This window comes from Tympanuchus pallidicinctus, unplaced genomic scaffold (assembly GCF_026119805.1).
Source record: "Tympanuchus pallidicinctus isolate F22 unplaced genomic scaffold, pur_lepc_1.0 scaffold24, whole genome shotgun sequence".
Classification (NCBI taxonomy): domain Eukaryota; kingdom Metazoa; phylum Chordata; class Aves; order Galliformes; family Phasianidae; genus Tympanuchus; species Tympanuchus pallidicinctus.
Window position 1 is genome coordinate 6,175,093 of NW_026294741.1, and position 19,173 is coordinate 6,194,265.

Genomic DNA, 19,173 nt, shown 5'->3' on the forward strand with positions numbered 1-19,173 from the left:
TTCATATATTTATTTTAATAACTAGAACAATCTATTTCTGCAGCTGGAGGAGTGCAAAATTCAATTTATCTCACAGAACACCTAAAATTAATTCACGCAGAAAGGGGGTGGTGGAAGATTTAGGTCCTGACTGCAAGCTTTTGACTGGAGTCATTTGTCATTTTGCTTCACGGATTGGAGCAATGAAGGTTTTATAGTGTAAGCCTTTAGAGTGACAGAGCTGCATGTGATTTCACACTGCTGTGTCAGGATTTCCTTTTGCGGGCCTTCATAAGCAGCCTATACAAATTCACATCTGCTTGAGCCTGGTGTGGAGGGGAGCTGGATTGGACACAACCCTTCTGTCTTTGATACTTGGCCTCTGCATTGCCTGTGCTCTGCCAGTGGCTAGAAGTTGTTACAGACCTTGTGCACATGGGATGTTCATGTGAACTTCTCAGTGGTCTGCCTCAGTTCTATGAAATGGTCACTGCTCTGGTATTGCTGCAGAAATCAGAGCAAATCGCTGCCTGGAGTTGAGCTTGATGTTGTATTCATTCAGATCTGTGATCAGAGGTTGGATAATCCTTTGTAGGAGCTGGATGCTCTCTACCTCCTGCTGGCTGATTGCGCTTTCAGATGCTACAAAGCTTGATAGGGAAAAGCAGTGCTGGGGGCAAGAAGCAGTGTCAGTGGAGTCCGGACTTACTGATGGTAGCAGTGGGCTGGGCATATCTTCAAGGTATGTGCTGTCAGAAAACCTCATGGGCAGAAGGCTTGGAAGGACCAGGCAGTAGGGCTGGCTGCATGCAGAACCTCACCAAAATGCCCTGTCAGTGGAAAGGATCATGCAGAGAATATGAAGGCTGTGATGTGGGGGTGCTTTAAGGCTGCTGAGGCAGTGGGGAGAGCTGTGTGAGCAGGTTCCTGGTCCATCCAGTTACTTTCCACAAGTCCCTGCTTGTCAACACCATTTTTCCAAAGTTATTTATCTTGCTGTCTTCTGCTGAGTTCTTTTGGATCCAAATGAACTGCATTCATTCACACCTGCCATGTAACCCAGCAATACTGTACTGAGTGAGTAGGCTTCACTGCTGAGAGCTGTGTTTCAATGCAGTGCGAATCTATGCTCATCTCTGCTTCTCTCTCTGAGAAAGAGAAAGCAGGGAAGCAAGGCTTTGCAGAGACAATGGGAGATCCAGAGTGGCTTCAGAGACCCTCTTTCTCCCCATCGTTTTCACAGACCTACTGCTCACCTTGGAGCAGTGATGGCAGGGAATGCAGAACAGCAGTTGTTTGCTTCATAACATCACAGAACAGCTGAGCTTGGCAGAATCTCTGGGTCCATCCGAAAGAGCTGGGCAGCAGCCAGGAGATGCTCAGGAATGGTCCTTTACTATTACAGCCTCTGTTGTGTTGCAGCTTTCAGCCTCTCCAGCTCTTTCTAGTGTTTGCTTATCAGGATGTGCTGAGGGGAGAGGGACACACCACTTGACCCTGCATGGAGTGGCTGTCCATAGCCCTGCTGCTTCTATCTCCCAGTGCTGTGTTAATAAGTGTTACACCAAAGCTTTGGAAGGATCTTTGAAATGTGTTATAATCGAAGTAAGGCAAAAGTGGCATTTGGTGTGGTATAAATAGTGCATAAATATCCTTCTTGCTGTCTGCATTGAGGTGAGTCTCGTCTCCAGAGCTTCCAGTGTTTTTATTGCTTTTATTTTTCTTCCCAATACTGAATTGTGAAGAATTACCTGGGCACTTTCTGCATCTTGCCAAAGAAACTCAAAATGGCTTTCGGAGGTTCATTTCAGATGGATTTTCAGTGCCAATGAAAGAAGAGATGGTCTTTTTAAAGAATGCAATTTATTTTACCCACTTTCATCCTAATGGATGAAATGGGCCATTAGCTGCCAGCTGAGTGGTAAACACATAACTGGTGATGGTACTGCCTACATCTTGGATCCACTTTCTCCCCTCCAAAAGCTCTTCCCTTCTCTCTAGCTATGGTTACGAGCTAGTAAACCTCTCTTAACTCTTTTTCAGTAGCAGAATTAACTTCCTTCTGTTAATGTTACAAGTGCTTCAGGCAAAAGAGCTTTATTCTGTTGCACCTCCTTTGGGATGCCTCCTTTACAGCCTTGAATAGGTTGAATGACAAAGCAGTCATTAAAACAACTGTTTGAAGATCATTTACCAAGAAAGAGTAGTCACATAGCAAAGTCATTGGGGAAGAGGAAGGCCTAAATTCGTATCTCCACTCTTTAGCAGTTTCTTGGCAAGGCCCTGGAATGTGCAATCTCTGGTTTTCCTGACCTTCATCTTTTTTGTAGCAACTTATTCCTCTCGAAAAGGCTATCAGTGAGCTGTGCTGGGTGAATAGCAGTGGAAAATGTAGTCCTCTATCTCCCTGAACTCTAACTCCTTGTTTGTGAAGTAGGACAGAACACTGCTTCCTTGTGCATTGTCAGCCCCTTGTTGGGAGAGGGAGACCTGATCTCATTTGGGAGTGTAAAATATAATACAAATATAAAATGCAAACAGATGTCAGGGCTTTCTAATCTATTGTCTACGGGTCCTTGCAATTTCATAGCTAACTAGTATTGGTAGAGACTGCAATCTCATACTCAGCTCTGTAGGTCACGTTTATGTGGAAGTCTCATTGAATTTCTGCACAGTTAGGAGGTCTTGAGGAATAACCTGAGCCCGTTTTACTTAGCAGTGGAGTAAGTTGCGAATAGGTATGCTGTTGAAGCATTTATTGTTTTTCAACTTAAGTCATGGTTTTGTATAAATAATATATGTAGCTAGTCAATGCTTGGGAAATGCATTCTTTTCCTTGTGAAATATTTATGGACATCAGTGCCTACTTAGTATCCAGTCAACTTGGAGAATACAGTTCGAGTAAGAAGGCTTGGTTGCCTTTAATATCTTGGATGGGACAGACTTTCTAGCTGGAAGGTACTGCATATCTGCCATTTTATCTATCAGCTCCTCCTTCCCTCTCCTGGGACTTCAAATGGACAGCATAGAGAATGAAATCCTCTGCTATGCTGAGGGACAGGCTCTGTATGAACAGGAGTAAGGCTGCTTTCTTTTGTGCCTGCAGACAGCCTCTTGGAGAAGAAGCAAAGAGCCTGTTCAGGTCTGACTCAGTCCTGAGCTGGCCAAGGGCAAACCTGGTAATGAGAATAATTCATTCTACAAGTGAGATCTCTTGGGATTGCCATTTGCAGTCAATCAAAATGATGTGAATAGTTTCTATAACGTATTACAACCTCTGAAATACTGTCACTTTCCATACACAGTGCATTTTATCCATTCAGACACAGTGCATTTTGCCCATTGTGGAATTCCCAGCTGTGACTTCTGCATTTTTCAAGTCTGCAGAACGGAAATGATATGGGACAACTGGTATAATAATTCCATGGGGCATACATAGTAGTGCTTACCTGAGGTCTTTCTAGCTTGTTAAGAGGTGGCCTCAGTCTTTACCTTAGATGATATTTTAGTCTTTAGATTCACTGTTGGAAATCTCATCCCTTTTGTCACATTCTTTGACCAGAAAACCAAAGTCTTTGTATGGGAGTGGTATGTCCACTTCTTTGAAGTCTGAATTTTTTTTCAATAAATCAGCATGCCAGTCTCTGAACATGCTTCAGACACATGAGGTGGGCAAGCACATGGGAGAATTTGAGCTTTTTGTTGGTAGCCATAAAGGAGAGGTGGCCAAAAATCTTCTGTGATGGAAGTTCTAGTCCTGAAAAATCCACCCAGATTTGCAGATCTGTTTGAACTGACTCAAACCATCTTAACCACTTACCAAGTAATACCGTTTTTGTCCAGTTCTGACTCCTACAGGCTGCAGGGAGACGTGCTTTGTGCTGACTGATGGAAAGGAGCTTTTGTGATGCTTGCTGCAGCTCCTGCTCTGCTAGCCTATGATAGATGATTTTCTTTTCTTTGCTTAATAACCAACCCTTGTGTATCTGTCTGAAACTCACACCATTAAAGTCTTAACTCAGCAGTCTAAAATGGTTTATTTTTTCGTTTTCCTTACCTACATGTCAAAACATAAGCATGAGCTTTACTAATAAATATTTCTATTTTATATGCATATTTTTATGCCATTGTCCCAGTTGTATTTTCAAGGCTAAGGGCTTCAGTATGAGATTCTTCCTGCATGTTTAACAAACAAATACTGAAAAATAAGATATGCTGATGTGGAGATTATTATACATAAATCATTGAAAAATGCTCTTTTTAGAGAAGGGAATCGCAAAAGGAGTCATTGACCTGAATAAAAGAAGCTCAGCCATACTCCAGAGGATTTGCCATTTTGATACACGTTAGTGCTTGCTAACAATTGTAATTTATTAATCCTGCTCTCTCTTCTTTTCCCTTCTCCTTGCACATTCACTTTTTATTGTAAACAAGAATTCTATTTATTTTCTAAGAGTGTAAATTGATCTTGTGGTCACTGATTACCACTAAAAGCTACTTGGTAGTCAAAACAGCCCCTCAAAAGCCCCATAACCAAAATAGGTAGAACAGCTCTCCTCACTGGATCATTCAATTTTAATATTTTGAAGAGAAAAAGCAGCATTTGCATCCTGAAACAGAGCCAAGGATATTCTGGACTGATTTGTGGGTCGTAACTCTCTCATGGTCTGTTTGGAAACAGAAGCTCGCTGCCTAGCGCAAACTGATGGAGCTCTGCTCCTGCAGATGAAATACTGTTAGCTATGCTGATGGATTCCAGGATATAGATTGGTGATAGCCAGGATTTTTCCTCCTCTCTGGAAAACCAAGATGCCTTGTTTGATTTTAAGTGGCAGTTGAACACTTGGAAACTTCTCCTCATGCAGAGAAACTGGAACTGGAGTCCAGACAGCACAGCGAGGTTGCTGTGTGTTATTGCTTGTTACATCTCTCTTATATCTGCAGTACAGAAGTTTTACTTACAGAGCTGTCAGGTCTCTTATTCTATCCTCAGCATCCCAAAGCTTCCATCCATGTTCAGTATTAGCCAGATGTATTCATATGCATATACTCACAGATGTTCATGCCTACCTGCACAACAGATGTGATTATTTTTTCTATTACCTCTGCTTTCCAAATGAGGATGCAATAGTTGAGTGTTTTATATCCCAGCAACCAGAACTACATTCTGCAAGAAATTTATAAATAATCCAGGGCTAGGTAATCTTATCAGTAAATATCCAGTCCTAATTTGTAATCACCAGGTGTCGGTCAGAAGCACAAATTTTCTCTCTCCCAGTACTTCCCGGTTACTGCTAACATTTCCTGGCTTTGCTTCAAACCGAGCTGGAGTCTCAGCACCATGTTTTCTTTCATTTAACAAATGTTGACTTTTTAATAAGATCTGTTTCTTCCTTTGTCAAAATGCTCGGAATTTGTCTAAGGAGTCCTTTTGTACATCGTCCCTGTGGTATGCTGTAAACACACTGGCAGAAGCAATAGAGTACTTAAACCATCCTTACTCCTCAAGTTTCCCCTTCAGCTGCAGCTGTTCTGTTTCTGAAGGTGGATTGCAATGTGCCTCTAGCTGCCTTCAAGTTTTAAATCTTACTGAGATGCAGAAGGTGCCGTGCAGAGCTGAGTTCTTGCAAGGTCTGGAAATGATTTTTTTTTCCTTTTTTTCCCCCTCACTGATATTGGTAAGATGAGGTGCCTGTTTGCTAGAATGCTTTTTTCCTTTTCCTCTGCAGTCTATCATTTTTTTTGTGAAAAAATACTGTTGGGGAAAAAAAGATATGAAATAAGTCATTGTGCAGAGAGAAATAACAAAAAAATATACAGTATATTTGAGTGATACATTTTGGGAAATTCTTAGCATGGACACACAAATATCTGACTTTCTAAATAAATTCCTGTATTCTTAGCATTTATTGAATCAGCAGTGCACCCATCTGTTATGTAACGCTAGCAGCTGGTCACCCTTCTCTGTGATGTACAGTTTCCTTTTCTTCTTGTAGTAGGGATAGAATAATGCTATTATTCTTCAGCACCTTTCAGTTAATGTTCCCTTAGGTTGTCATCCAGCTCCCAGTTACTTAAATGTAAATACACATGGGTTCAGTTCCTAATTTAGAAGAAGAATTAGCTTCGAGCAAAGCATTAATTTATACTGATGGATTAGAAAAGAGCTTCTTTTCCAAATGAAAACTGTTGGACTGGTTAAAGAAACAATTGTCAGCATCGCTCCTCCTATGTGCCCAAGTAATTTCAGGAAGTGGGTTCTAATAATTGGTCTCAGGAAAAGAGAGGAAAAGCCGGGGTTTCACTATCTTCCTCTCCATCACAGGTACGTCTCTGCTCATCTGATAGCTGCAAAGCTGTGGCAAAAGGATCTGTGCAAATATATACACGGGTCCTGTCAGGATATCTCAGAGAGTAGGAATGGAAAAGCAAGGTATTAAAGAACAGCCATGTGCAGAAGGCAACATGTGAGATCACTGGCACTGCCAGTGTGGTCTCCTGCCGTCATTCTTTAAATAATTATTTATTGTAATGAATATATATATATATATGTGTGTGTGTTTTTTTCTGTCGACAAAACACAAGTTTTGGGGGAGATATCAAAGAATTTGAGGTCTGGTTTGCAGTCTTGAGGTCAATAGAAAGTATTTCTCATCGTGTATATGTTGGCCATGCTTTTTGAAATGGCTGTGGTGGAAAACCTGAAATCAGGCAGATGTTAAACATCTGGTATCAAACCAAGGACTCTCTTCTACAGAATGCTGAGTAGAGCTGGCCAGAAAGTGGAACATCTGTTTTAGGAAAAATGTGAAATTTTTAGAATTTTTTGTCTGATTGAAATAAAAATAAGACCTCTTGCTATAGGGAGAGCAAGTGAACAGAAGGAGGTTCTGCTTAGAGTACAGCAAAGCCCAGCTCTGAGGCCATTCCTGTAAGATACGGGAAACCAGGGTTCAATCTATGGTCTACAACATCTCCTTGGCTAGGATCAATGCAAAATTGCTCTCAGTGGATTGGTTTCGACTCAATGAAATCCCATTTCTTGGGGCAGAGGAGAGACTATGCTGAGAGACAACCCAGACATTAGGGCATTCGTAAGGTCTGTGGGAAGACTACGTTAAATCCTTGCCCTGCTTTATTTGGAGTCATCTCAATCTTTCCTGTATCACACAGTATAAATCCACATCACTAGGGAATGTGTTAACCACTGGGCTTCTGGCTGTGCTAGGATCCTTTCCCAATCAGATTTTGACCATCATTAGTCTTTAGTCAGATTGGAAGATGCTTCCCAGAAGGCATTTTGTTGAAACTGATGTTTCCCACAAAGATTTTTCAGTTCAGAGAGATCAGCATTTTCTGTCCAAAAAAAAAAAAAAAAATTGTTGGAAAATTCCTGACTAGCACCAGGGCTGAGCACTGTTGAGGTCAACTGACTGCTTGCATCCTTTCTAATGTTTATATCTTTGTATTTCAAAAGAGTTAGAGAGCTGCTCTTCTGGGCAGGAAATTGCAAGAAGGCCAAGGGCTGCATTTAAATAGTGCATTCAACTGTAACTTGCACTGAGTGCAAATTTGAAATAATCTTTATATAGAAGTTGTTGTCTCTACCTACTGAACATGTTGAACCTCCCAGATGCCCAATCTGCCTGCTTTTCACAAAACAGAACATTTCTTTCGTAAGTACCAGAGCCAATACTGTAAAAAAAGAGGTCTGGAAAAAGAAACTTTAGTAATATAGCTCATAAGTTCAGCCCAAAGGGACTTTCACTGTTAGATGAAGCCAAACTCGGAATGTATAAGTTAAAAAGGGAGGGGAAGGAGAGATAAGGGGATCAGAGAGTTCTAAACAACTCTTGCATGAGCAGAAGGACAAAGAATGCTAAACAAAGATTTTACTGGCATTAGAAATGTGATGATTACAGGCAGCATGTAGTTGGGGCAGCTCTCCTACTTGGCACATTGCTGCTCGTATTCCTACCTCTGCTGTTGGTCTCTTGAGGGATTCCCAACCAAATAACTTTCCCCTTTCTGCTCCTATTTCCCTTGCAGTAAAATGGTGTCAGTGACGTTTTTGTTGCCTTTGTAAAGTACTTTGAGATCTGGGGACAAAAGGGATATTTTAGTGGTGTTATTCATTCAGCAAGGGATACAGCTGTAAAACTGAAGTTTGAAATCATCCCTACCTTCCTACGCTTCTTTCCTCTTATAGAAGGATTTTTAAAATTATTGTTTCTTTTTCTGTTGGGGAAAACCTACTGATTGTAAACTGATGAACATAGAAAACTCCTCCTACAGTCTTGACTTCTGAGCCAAGTCTCAAACCTTCCCATGGCTTTGTTATCGGATGCAGGTTATGTGCTCTGAAGAGCTGTATTTGGAAAGCAGTGTACAAGTGGCAGATGGTGGTAATCCTCCAGGTGTCACACTGCAAAATGTTGGGTTAAATGCAAAGCTGGGTCAGAGGCAAGCCATAGGTGCTGGCCTAAGAGCAAGCATCTTTACCCAGCTGGAGCTCCTGTGCACCCAGCACTGACTGCTGCTGGCCACAGTTTATCCTGTCTCTGGCTACCTGTTAACACAACGCAGCATAAAGCCCCAAACTGGTCAGCCATGGGGTAACTCTTACTCACATTGCTCTGTCCTTCAGGTTATCATTGCTTGTGCTTCCTTATGTGGTCTTAGCACTTAACTATCTCAACACGCAGTGACACTCAGAAGCTTCTAAGCACAAAATTGTGCTTATTACTATGTTTTGCTCATCAGTACAACAGGACTGAAGTAAATATTCTGTGTGTTAAATAGAAATCATATTTTTTTAAAAGTAGTTTCCTATACACAAGTCTGCATTCAGGTCACAATAAGAAAACATTTTAATGTCTTTTAGCCCTTATCACCTACTGCATGGGCCTTACAGGCAATCAACAATGCAGTCAAAGCAGCTGTATGTAGTGACTTTGTTCTGCCATTTGATTCCTGAAAAGATTTTTCATGACCAAGATAAAGATTGGAACAACTGACTATTCAAGAAATCTCGTTATAGAATGAGATCCATACTCCAGTCCCACAGTTTATTGTCCACATGGATATCCAGCTGAGAAATTCAGCATTGCTTTATCAGCAAAGTTACAAATATTTATGAAGGAACAGAAGTCAAATGGGAAGGATTGTCTAATCCAAGCTATGTATGCTTATAACTGCCCTGAGCATGAAAACAACTGCTTTTTCTCAATTTTTCTTGCTTTATGGGTGGTCTGCAGTGTTATCCATAAATAATCTTTTTTTTTTCCTTTTTTTCACTTTGTACAGGATAGAAAGGATAATAACCGTACCAGCTTCACCAACCCATGGAGAGAACAGCTGAAGAGAGGCTGTGAAATTGCTATGATGAATAGCAGAAGAAGGGAAGGTTTCTTGCAGTGAGAGAGATCTGAGCAGCACGTCAGGCTGGAAGGCAAAGTGAGAAAAACCTTTTTTGGATGTAGCTAGGTAGTTTCCTTGGATCATATTAGAAGTCTGTTATTAGAGAATAAGAAACCAAGACGATTTCCCTTCTCTATGCTAGAGAAAAACAAAGAAAAATGAAACGTATTGGGAAACATATCTAGCTTAAGAAAGGCAACTGAAATGTTATCCCAAAGAAAGAGCTTGAAGTCAATCAAAGAAAAGAAATTCTAAAAAAAAGCAGTCTGTAGTTTAATACGGACACAGCAATGAGAATTTTACCTTACAAAATCAATTGCAATTTCTGAAATAGTTCCTCTCTAGCTATATCATAATATCTAATATTCCAACCGGTGTTCTAGTCTGATATGCTAGGCACTATCCATCCTGCCAGCACTGCAGACTGTTATCAATTCCAGATTCAGTCTCCTCAAGACTCACCAAAACAAACAAACAAACAACAACAACAAAACAGTTCAAAAGAGTTCAGTCTTCTGACCAATTATGCACTACACTAGGGCTACAGATTCAATACACAGCAGTCTTTCCTAAATTCAGAGCCACCAGGAACTTCTTTTTCTTCTAGAGATGTATGATCACAGCTCATTAGATTCAAAGGAGCTGCATGAAACTGCTGCATATAAAACTGTCTCAAGTTTTTCCACAGGAACACTGACACAGAAAATAGTATGTATCTTTCTGTTCAAAATATGTCTTGCCAAGGAGAAGCAAGGCCTGAAACAAGTATTGCTATTTCAAACATGTCAGCATCACTGTTGTTTGGGCTTCATCTCTATGTACAGTAATGGTTACAAATGGTGTCTGGGTGCTTCTTGGAAGCTTAGGAAGCAGTGACCTAGAAATCTCTGCTCCAGAGGCAAGGTTGAGCTGTTCTGTCTGTCAAAGGCACTGATCACATCTATAGCATCCAGGCCTCCATACTGCCTTTAATATCTTTAAACACATGATATATAAGTTGACTGACCCTTTTAGCTCCAGATGCCATTGGTAGAAAGGCTTGCTAGGCTTTAATCTATGACTGGTCAGACGTCTCGTAAAGACCTCAGGCTGGTTGAACTGTATTTGCTACCAGCAGCAGACTACAGCTCAGCAAATATTAACAGAAGTTCAGTCCAACAGTTCAGCAGTCAAGGCCTGCCATGTGTTGAGATGTTCTTTCCTGATCTATAGCTGTCAATGGTGTGAGTTTACAGTACTGGCCCCCTTCTCCATTTCCCTAATGACAGCTGTAAGCCTCCTATATCAACAAGGTGGCTTAAACCATGACATGATTGGCTTTGCCCATCTCTCTGTACACTTAACAAACTCCTCCTCCGAAGTGTTTTGGCAGCTCACATGCCGTATGGCATGATATTGAATCTATTGCTGGCTTAGTGATGAACAGATGTCAGGGAAAAATGGTAACAGGAGAAAGGCTGAAAAAACTATTTTCCTATGAGGGCTTTCCACCTAGCAGAGGCATTAATAAAATGCAAGAGAGTCTTTCTTCAGGTTTTTCAATGGAGATAAAGTTTGGTGTTTAGGTCATTCTTGAACTGAATTTCCCTAAGGCAACGAATATAAGAAGTTCTTCTTTCACTGCAGTGTTGGTGGAGCTTGAGTACATGAGAGCTTGATCAAACTTGGACAAGCATTTAGGTACATTGACCGCATAACATCACAACTCCCTCTGAGGAAAGCCTAGAACTCTAGGGAAATATATTATTAAAAACTGTATTTGTGTATCATTTACCAAAATAATTATATATTTCAGAAGATATTTGATTTTTCAAAAGTAGTTCTTGGATTTCCAGGTGCTTTCCCTCACCATGGACTGGAGTGCTTTTCATTTTCATTACTGGAAATACTGGCTCTTCAATCAGATGCTTTTTCAAGTCGTATTCTCTGGATTTTTGCCTTTTGTTCCTCTTTGGGCACTTAATTTATTTTATAAAGGCACTGATCAGATGTAGATTGCTTTGAAGTTGCTGACAGTTTGAACAGTTGGCACCTCAGGAGAAGCTGAGAAGTTTGGTGCATCAGCTCGTGTCCCTGTGTTTTAAAACGATGGCCTTTGCATCGACTGACTTTGAGACAGGTGAAGTTAATAAAAGTGAAGGAGTATAAAAAAGCTAAGTGCAGCAAAGGATTAAAAAAGGAGGGAAGATAACGAGAGGAGAGATCGTGGCCTAGATTAAAAGGCAGAATTTCATTGGGATGTTTTCCTTATGTCAAGGCTTCCTTTTTATTGCCCTTTCTTCTTTATACAGAGTTGCTCTGAAAATGCTGCATCCTGACTCTCCCACATCCCTGTATTTTATCTTGGTCAATGATATACATCCTTGTAAAAAGTAAGTTAAGTATTTCTGTGGTTAAATGTCACCTGGCTTGGTGGACACAGAAGGCTCACGTATTGAGCTGGTGGAAGTGAGTCACTTCGTAAGTTGCAGTCCCTGCTGCTCCCCCTCGTCTAGACTTGTTCTCATCCTAACCCTAGCAAGGTCCTGTCACTGAATTCACTTAAAACCTGGAATGGAGAGCTCCTGCTATAGCATCCTGTACTTGTATTCTGCAAACATCAGCTCTGTACTGGGACTGTGTTCCCTGGCTGCAGTTGCTTATTCTCAGACTCCTCTGAGACTTAACAGTGTTTCACATTTAATTTTGGAGGTCTGCACGATCCTACTGCTCAGATCTTGTAAGATAAACAGGGTCAGACCCACTTAGTTATTGGATGGGGTCACCTCCAAGGAAAACACAGGTGCTAGCCTGCAGGAAGTGTGATGGTGATTCAGAGGCGGCTCCAATCCCTCCGTGCCTCTCGTGTGCCAGAGTGCAGCACTGGCAGGGATGACTTCTTCCAAAGGTCAGGGCAGGATGGAAAACCGCTGCCTCTTTATTTTGTTTACAGGGGCACGAGTGAAAGTTCCTACCCTAGAAATGGGGCACATCTGATGTGGTTAAAAAGTCAGCAGATCTCTACTTCTTTACAACTGGGAACAGACCCTCTGAAAAGATCACACCTATGGTATTCCAGGAGGCCCTTTGTCCTTACTGCACAGAATTCTTTCACAGCCCTGCTGCCCACAGAGAGTCAGTTCTGCTCTACAAGCGAGGAATGTTCCTTTTGTCACACTTTCACATGGTAGATTGGCTTAGAATGGAATTCTCTCTCTTTTCACTAAGTTAGAATGTTTGCACTTTAGTTATTTGGGTGAAAATTCCTTTGAGCTTAGAACTTAAGTTTCCTAATAGCACTGAATGAGAGTTCTTATGACAGGTACATTCCTACCTCTTTGGACTCAGCCACGTATCTTACACCTGGCTCAAAATTTCAGTTCTCTAAATGATGCTGTAGCTCATCCTGCTCTAAAACTAGACAGTGATCTCATGGACATCAAAGTTACTCCTTTGAAACAACATCTTTCTCTGTGCCTTTTTACAATAAAATGCCTTAAGGTGAAATCTATCTTTAGGATAGATTTTGCCTCATAAGAATAGAGAACTCTTATTTTCAGAAGAATTATTGTTGTTCTCAATTGCATTACTATGGTCTATTGACCAGGAATTTATTGTGTCTTTATTTGGGACTGAACTGAATGCATGTTTCATTATAATGTTGAGACACTTTTCATCACAGATTTACTGATGTCTGTAGTCTCAACAGAGTGAAACAGTTCTAAGTATTTTCTAAAATGAAATCAAGTGAATGCAAAGCATATGTTTAATGGAGTGCCTGCTTAAATGGCGTCCCAAAAGAAGGATAGATTTCTCATCCTTAAGCATTTTGCATTAAATCATACGGGATAAAATTCAACATTCATTTCAATGAATCAGTCAACTCAGTATGACTTAGCTCTTTGCTGATCAACCACTGACAGTGCTTTCCATTCAGACCTGCTCTGGGATGCTCCATTTCATTGGCAGCTTGTTTTGGCTAATCCTGTAGTACTTTAAATATACTTTTGCCAATTGCAGTTGGAATTGTCACTTGCTTTTTGAGGGGAGAAGCGAGGAGCAAGTACAATTTCTAGATTTTTGTGGGTTTTGGCATCTTCATGACAGTTTTACTGAGCTTGCACGTATTATGCTCTTGCTGACATTTCCTCCTTTTGAAGTCATTAAAACCAATTTCATATTTATAAATAAAATGTCCTAATGCATCTAGTATTTGATGAGGTCTGGCTGCTGCCTGCTTTTCTTTTTAATGTTTAAACCAGGTGCCTCTTGCTATCAAGGAACCAAGCAATGAATAAATTTAACAGATATTTCTTTTAATTAGCCCCCAAAGAGCTAGCAACGAAAAACACTATCAGAAACATTTACTGCTATAGAAAATACAAGACTTCTTCTCAAAGCCACTACACAGAACTACAGAGCAGCAGTAAAATCATCACTTGGATGCAGACATAGATTGTTTACATAAGGATCTTGTATGAACCATGCATTTATTAGTATTAACTTCTAAGCATGCAAACACTTCCACACATGCATCTGAGTAGAGCTATTGAAGCCAGTGGGATAGCTGTGCTGCCTAGCATTAGGCACATGCATTAAAGTTTGTGGGATTAAGGCTCCTTTTATGTATATCCCTAAGAGCTTTACCTTCTCTCAGGAATGGGGAGGAAAACTTCTGTTCCAGATTGGTGTAATTACTGTAACATACAATATTGGCAAACCAGATCCTCTGAAAGTCTGCAACATTTCAAAGTACATTAAGATACAGGCTAAGGCTGACAGCTCCTTATTCTGACTCACAAGCTGCCCCCTCTGCTTTTGATTCTGCATTCAGAACTGCCACACGAGTGTCAGAGCTGCAATCAATATGCATTTATGTAGCACCTTTCTTTTTTTTTGAACTTTTCTAAACATTTTACAGGCAGCTCTTTTATTTCCACAGATCTCAAAGTTTTCAAAATCTAGCTTTTTTTTTTCTTTTTTTTGATAGAGAGAGAAATGGGTGTGTTTCAAGGCAAGCGACTGGGCCAGGAACAATTGCTTTCAAGTGAGATAAATCAGATTTTTCCAGTGGAAATTCTCTCAAAAAGATCTCAAGTGACTCTCTGGGAAAACTGAATTTTTATTTCCATGTTGCACTTAGTTTTGCATGATCCTGTCTACATCAGCTAATAACCCTTGTGTGTGACAACAGTCAGCCTAGAAAACCCTATGAACCAGATATGCAGTAATTATCTCCACTCCATGGCTGGGCTATCAAGAAGAAAATACAAGGATCCTGACTTCAGAGTTGTTTGTTGTACACAGTAGATTATGGGGGTTAAATTCTGCACTGAATCTATCTCACAGGTCAGTTTTATACGAGGCCTTAAGGGAGACTGAAATTACATCCAGGGTTCCATTATTGGTACCTGGTTTGTCTGGCTTGCGGTTGAATTGTCCCCAAGATGTACAGATAATGCAGCTGACTGTGTGTCCATGCAGCTCTACATTTGAAATAAGCCCCAAGCTTAGAGCAATGGGCAATGGAGAGCAAACACATCCACATACATGTTCCTGTACTCACCTGCTCTGATACACCTGGTGTACGCGAACCGTCTGGGATGGCAGCTGACACACTGCTACCAGGTGTCTGACTGTGCCACATCTCTGGCACATTCAGTGGGATCCATAATGTAGGATCACAATCCCTAGATAATGGAGTGTTCTATCAGGATCGTCCCGTTGCATTGATCCAATCCCTGAAATGGCTGGATGGGGAAGTGAGCGCTCTCTACTCTTCCCCAGCTCTATAGGAGTTCCTTAATTAAAAAGCTACAGAAATGTTATCTGCCAGCAAAATACTTCTCATAACATTGTTATGGGAAATGTCTTTAAAGTGGCAGTCAATTCTTCTTTGAAGTCATTAACAACTAAAAATGAACAACGCAGGAACTGGTGTGAGAGGGCTGGAAATACGAGAAGATTTAAAGTGTATCTCTTACATGTACTCCAGCAGAGAGAAGGGAAGAGATCCAATTGCTTCCTTACCCTTGGAATTTCTCTGTTGGTTTTAATCGTGTGATGCTCTAATGACAAACTCCACACACACTCTGGGGTATGTTCTCAACTTAATCCATGGGGATACATGTCTGTAATACTCATTAATGTCAAGAAGCGTTAGGAGGAACATAAATCTTTGCTCACTAAGATGTGAATCTAGACTCTGATGTACACCATACTACATCAGCTGCTGACTGAAGAAAAAGAGGAATTCCAGCACCTAAAAAGTCTACTTTAGAGTTCCTAGACTAAACAATCGATCCGGCCAAAAAAAATCAGGGGTGAAATTTCTACTCCACACTTTGGTTCAAAAACACCAGCTGCAATAGAGAAAGATGCATACCCGATGGGCAGCCCCTGGCTCACACAGGAAGTCCATAAAATCCCTATGAATCCCCACTCAGCAAGACAAATTCTTTAGGTCCAAGAGAAACCTCAAAAAGCAGATAAACAATGCGTATCTGAGTAAATCTTCAGTGCCATACAGCTGGGGAAAATATCACACTACACACATACATAAAGAGAAATTCTGATGCCAAGAAATTGGAACTACTCTATAACAGACTTCTGATTTGTGATTTCTTTGGCACTGAGCCTAACAAAAAATCACTGTGATTTCCAACTACAAATATTTTTGGAACCACCAGACTTGCTCCCATGTGTATGTTAAATGAAATGAATGTTCAAAACCCATAATAAAACCCCAGAGGGAAGTCTCCGATCAGAATATTAACATTAATCTTAGGAAGTCACTAGGAACCATTCAAACTATAATAATAAATTGCAATAAAGAAGGAATATAAGGGCTTTTTTTCTATCTGTCCGTTAAGCAGGTGTTACTGTGAATGCTCTAATCTACACAGCACAGAAGTGAAGTGGTTGCCCTTAAATTTTCCAGTTGTGTAAAATAAATAAATGACATTACCATAATATGTACAACAATCCCTCTTATACTAGCTTAAGGGTAGTTCAGGGAATACTGCCGATACCGAGATAACGTAATGCAGCTATGCATGACAAGGCTGGAAAGTTTTCAAAAGTAATCCTTCTATCAACAGCAGGACTGTGAGCTCACTTCAGATTGATGGAGAGAGCCACTGCCAGTCACCTTGCTTGTGACCCAGTTCCTCATCATTGAGCCTGGGCAGTCAGAGGTGTCAGGACTTGGTGCTGTCACATCGCTCCTGCGTGAGAGTAAGAGGCTGACCTGCACCATGCTGACCTGCCTCCTGTGCCTCACCTTTGAATATGCCTGGATCCAGACTGCAGTGTCTAAGTTCTGGTATCTAAAATGGCAGCACAGTACATTAACAATAGTGGCTCCATTTTGAAAACCAATGATATTTTTCAAAAGCAGCTTCCTTTGACTTGCAGCAGTCAATCAGGATGGCTCAGCATTATTATCTAGATAATGTGGATGTATGTGCTCAGTCTTTAACTGTTGAGTTTAAAAATGCTTTGGCCACAGTCTCCAGCACTTCATTAAAACTATGGATCACTGTGCACAATATTCGTAATGTTTAGCAAGAGGAATGATCAAGAAGTGAATCAAATCAAACCAAACCTGCCCTTTATTTTGACTGTTTCTATTTTTTTGAGTTTGGAGTCTTTAAGTAGTTGCATGAAAAATTTCTCATTGTCATTAGATAGACTCAGCCAGGACTAGCACACTGTATTACTGGAAAAGACAGAGTATTTTAACAGATAGGTGGGAACAAGGTGTAGAGGAAGTCTTAACTCAGTAAGAGGTTGCTTTCTGGTTCAGGCACTGACTCCTAACGGCAAACCCATTTCTCTTATCACATAGATCATTCACATCACACCTGGTCATTCCATGGTGACTGCTGTCTTTCTGACACAACTCAGATTCCAGGAGGTGTGAGAAGTCCCACAGCACAGCCTCTGCAAATATTTGCACCTCAGCAGCTACAGCAAGCCATTGGAAGCTGATCCACGTTGAACCACACCACTGAACCCATTGGGATTCACCCAGTATTCACTAACAAACAGGTTATATCTCCTGAAATCTAAAGCACCAAGACATGAATTTCTTGTGTGCAGCCTGATAGAATAACAAAATCGTCATTCCAGGTATGAATAGTGCTCTATTAATAATCTACTAAGTCGTCTGCAATAGCATTGAATGACAGACACTTCAGCTGACTCTTGGAAAACGAATTGGTATCAACTGTGAAATTGGACCCCAAGTACGGAGACATACAATAGGACATGGCTGTGAGAGATTAGTTGGGGGCCATGTGGTTTCCCACTCTGCTCCCACCCCCCTCTTCAGGAAGCAAACATGCCCCAGCACCCTGCATTTGTTTGAGATCCATATGGGCACGTCTGGGGAGAGCGTTGCGTTGGGCCAATAGGAATTTTGTTCTCTCCTAACAAACAACTGATCTGTTAATGTCTCCTGACCTGACTTAGTGGAAAACACTCATGCAGGCAGAAGCTCTTATGAACAGATGCTCGTCTTCATCCTACAAATAAGTCGCTGTTTTTTCTCTTCACCACTCTGCTTTTATCTCTCATCTCTCCTATTTGACACATCTCTCCTGCTGACTGCTGGTGGGGCGAGCCTGTGATTTGTTCCAAGCAAACACATGTGCACAGTTTCCACCATTGTGTGGTCTCATGCTATGAACTTACCTGTGGGTGTTTACTTTGGTGGCATGACCTGGTATTTTGTAGCGCTGTATCTTTTTTCTCCTTCCTTGATATTTTTTCCCCTCAGCCATGATAACTCTTCGTCAGAAGCTGCTTGCATTTCTGCTTTGATCATATAGAACGTAGCATATAGCCTCGGGTAACACAGCGCTGCTTAACACAGATGAAATAGCTACAAACCCTCTTAGAAGTAGGGTTTAAAAAGGGATACCAGTGAAATCAGATCCCTCTAGCTGGACAGCAGTCTGATAGGAGAACAAGAGCTGTTGTGGTATTTGGCAGCCAGACAGTCTTTATTGTTATTAGATGAAACAAAGCCTGTGATCTTTAGTCCTTGACCTTAACTGCAACAGCACACTCTTAATCAGACCTTAATTTAACACCTAACATGGTCACAGAAAGGATCAGACATGGGCTGCTGGTTTAATTACATGTAGCTGATATCATCCAAACCAATTTAACCTCATTGCTGTGAGTTGGGCACTGGATGGGAATCGCCCTTCAGATGCAGAACAGAACAGTTTCCAATATATATATATATATATATATATATATATATATATATTTAAAAAAAAAAAAAAAAAGCAAACATACTGTTTGAAGTTTTGTGCATTCACTTGAAAAAGAAAGAAAGAAGTACTCTTTTGGATACTTCACAGGTGATGTTACAGCATTTTCAAGAGGAACTGGAACCAACATGATTTGCTAAATCTCTTTGCCCTTTATGCTTTCCCTTTGGCATTTTAAGCATTTGTAATCATAGAATCATAGAATGGTTCGGGACCTCATAGAAAGAACCTTCAAGATCTCACAACCCCAACCCTGCCGTGGGCTGCCTGCCCCCACCAGCTCAGGCAGCCCAGCACCCATCCATGGCTTTGGGCACAGCTTTGGTGCACCCACAGATCTGGGCAGCAGTGCCAGGGCCTCACTGCCCTTGAGTAAAGAATTTCCTCCTAATATCCAATCTAAATCTGACATATGTTGACCTGTTGCTGTATTAAAGTGACCAATGACTGAACTAACTTCTCCCTGATAACTTATCAGAGAAGCTGAGTAAAAAGTAATATTTACATGTTT

General features: G+C 40.9%; 1 long non-coding RNA gene across 5 annotated transcripts in view; it reads right to left on the reverse strand.

The window, feature by feature from the left end:
- The window catches only part of LOC128083525 (uncharacterized), an 86,962-nt gene extending 68,599 nt beyond the window's left edge, over window positions 1–18,363 (reverse strand). For 2 of the 5 annotated variants that reach the window (XR_008208097.1, XR_008208094.1), the window contains exon 1: window positions 18,076–18,363. This is a non-coding gene — a long non-coding RNA (uncharacterized LOC128083525). The remainder of the gene's footprint in view (window positions 1–18,075) is intronic. The other 3 variants (XR_008208096.1, XR_008208095.1, XR_008208098.1) reach the window with 3 other exon arrangements.
- Between the last annotated feature and the right edge of the window lie 810 nt (window positions 18,364–19,173).